Genomic DNA, 3235 nt, shown 5'->3' on the forward strand with positions numbered 1-3235 from the left:
TCTATAAACAACATGAACAAAGAAAAGCTAATGAGGTGGATGTCTGATAACTAGAAAGGATCATGTCAGTCAGTCAAGAAGTATTTATTAGGTGCCTGTTACGGGCAAGGCAGTGTGCAAAGTGCTAGAGATGGAAAAAGAGACTAAAGTCCATCGCTTGCCTCAACTCCCTCACAATTTAATTGGAAAGTCAAAAAACAAACAAAATGCAGCTACATACAGGTTAAATGAAAATTAATTTAAAGAGGGAAAACAGTAGAATTAAGAGGGTTTGGGATAGGCTTCATGTCGAATATAGGATGTTAACTGCAACTTAAAAAACCATAGGAGCCAGTAGTGATAACTAAGGAGGAAAATGATTCCAGGTATGTTGGGCAGGCAGAAAAAATCACTGGAGCCAAGGGATAGAGTATCTTGGTTGTGGACCACCAACGAGGCCATTGTGACAAGTGCAAAGAATAAGTGGAAGGGAGTAAGGTGTAAGACCACAGGAAGGTAAGAGGTGAAAGGCATTGAATGCCAAATACAAGATTTTGGATTTAATTGTTGAGCTAACATGGAGGCACTGGAGTTGAATGACGGGGAGATGACAAGGTTACATCTGTGCTTTAGTAAAATCATTTTGGTGGCTGAATGGAGGATGGAATGGATTGAGGAGAGACTTAGGGACAGGCAGACCCAAGAACAAGCTATTGCACGGCAAGACCAGTGCATGCATGAGGTGAAGAAAATTTGTACCAGTGTGGTGGCACCGTTAGAAGAGAGAAGGGGGCATATTGCAGAGATTTTACAAAGTGAAAACAAATGGCTTTGCACACAGAGCTGATATGGGGTATGAGAAATAGTAAGTAGTCAAGGCTAACAGCTCAACTGTCAGCCTAAAGCACTGGGAGGATGATGGTATATAGTAAGAGAGAGGAGAGGAGGGGATCTAGGAGGACAGAGGAGTTTGGTTTTAGACAGGTTGAGTAAAAGATGTGTATTGGAAATCCAGTTCCAAATATGTGAAAGATAGTTGAAGGTGCAACATTGAAGATAAGCAGACCAGTTGGGGTAGGACAGGAAGAATTGGGAATCATCAACAAAGAAGTGGTTATTAAATTCGTGGAATTTAATAATGTTCCACCAGAGGAACATTTCACCTGCATCTTATGATTTCTGAGTGAAGAGTGAAAGGAAAGCAATTTCAGCCCACCACCTGATGGCTGGCCAGCAAACGACTGCCCTGGGGTGGAGAGAGAGCAGTTTTAGGTACAATTAGCAGATACTTTAATGGCAGTGAACACACCTTTTATAAACTCCTGAGGGGGAGCTGTGCTCATTCTGTAGCCCATTCTGAAACTTGAGATCCTGTAACTAGAGAACATGCTAAAGTCCTTTCCCCCTCATCCTGTGTGAGAAATTCCTCCTTATCTTGTAAGCTACCATCTCCCTCAGCCTGTGTCATAAAATTTCCCCTGTTTTCCTTATCCTGTCCTTTTCTGTAGCCACTCTAAAACCCTAAAACTGCATCATCCTGAGCATCTTTAGGCTGTATTGCTTTCTATCTATATAAGCCTGATCCTTCTAAATATTAGGGCTTTTCTTTAGCTTCTCACTAATAGGGCCCATGCTGCTTTTTGAGGCAAAATTTAAAGCTCCCATTACTTAAGAGAAAGTCATCTAAGTGAATTCCTTCACACTTCAACTGCTCTCTCAAACCTGACCTCAACAAGGCTAGTAACACACAAAAAAACCCACAAAAAAATAACCCTGGTAGTATGCAAAATCAGAGTTAAGTAAATGAGGCTACAGCTGTATTTATTGTCCTCAGTAGTAGGGCTTGGATTCCAATCTAGCTCCTCTACTTCCAAATCTGAAATGATGTTCTTCATCCGTCTCTCACTGTTACGCTCCATCTGAACAAAGCCATCTCTCCCCCTTCCCCTCCTTCTCTTTCTTCTCTCCCCATTCAGGGACTGTTAAGCATATATAGTGCATATCTGTTGCCTCAGTTCCCTTTCTGCCTAGTCATTCCTTGAAGGCTTCAATGAGTCCATGGGATCACAGGACCTTGGATCTAGAGCAGGAATAGACCTCAGAGGCCATATAGTTCCATCTCCCTAGTTCTACAGAAGAGGAAACTGAAAACCACAGAAATCAAGTGACTTGTGTCAGAGTGCACAGCTTGTGTGTGTCTTAGGCAGGATTTGACCTGGTTTTCCTGTCTTGACATTCAGTGTTGTATCCTCTAGATGCTGCTACCTGCTATTCTCTCATCTCACTAAGCTCTTCTAACCTCTCCAGGAGTCTAAGATTAAAGGTATTAGAAAGGGTTTGAGGTTTCTGACGTTAAAGGAAAAATACCTTCCTGTAAATGGAAAGGTTGCTCTATTAAGTACTCAGTAGGTCCTTATTGGCCTGAACTCAATTCTTTGGCTTCCTCTCTGCACAATACTCTATACTGAAGGTGTCACTTCATTTCCTCCAGCTTTGCCTCTTGCTGATATGAGAGGTTTCAGATTTATGCAGCAGTGTAGGTTATGAGAGGCTAACAGGTGGAAAAATCACCATTTCAGCACCAAAGATGATAGAAATCTCCTGTAGGCATCCTATCATGGAAACAACTGAATCCAATGAAACTGAATCTCACTTATGCATCAAGGGGGCCTAAGGTGATATGGTAACTCTACCACCCTTGGGTTCTCAAGAAAACATTCTGTCTACCAGATTCTGATGGGAATGCATCATCTCCTTCTCACCCACCTCTACATATCTGAGGGTTACAGGCATCAGTGTGTCAAGTACTTTCCTTACAGAGCAAAAAGACAGACTTTGTATAAAACCTGGGTCCGACATGATCACTTCCCAAGAAAGCTCCTTATTTACAGCTGCTGTGCTAAGGAAAGAGAATAACAGACTATCTGAAGCCCATTGCCCTTTGCTGCCAGGTGACCGGCTCAAACACCACAGAGTCAATTGACAGTGAATCTGTTATGCTTAGAAAAGAGCTATGTGAATTTGAACAGAGTATTTTGTTCTCCTTTCCATTCCAAGGTCTGGCAGGGGACAGAAGAAGAAGGAAAATCTTCAAGAACTTTGTCTACATAGAAGTGTTGCGACGATTAGCAAAGACTTCTTTGGCAGAAATAAAAATTTGAGAAAGTGCTGAGTAGACGATGGCCAAAGAAAATCCGAGTATCCATTCCTTGTGCATTGGCTTTTAAGTCACTTCACTCTAGCAAACCCCCATTTG

Source organism: Phascolarctos cinereus, unplaced genomic scaffold (genome assembly GCF_003287225.1).
Source record: "Phascolarctos cinereus isolate Bilbo 61053 unplaced genomic scaffold, phaCin_HiC Scaffold_827;HRSCAF=1479, whole genome shotgun sequence".
NCBI lineage: Eukaryota > Metazoa > Chordata > Mammalia > Diprotodontia > Phascolarctidae > Phascolarctos > Phascolarctos cinereus.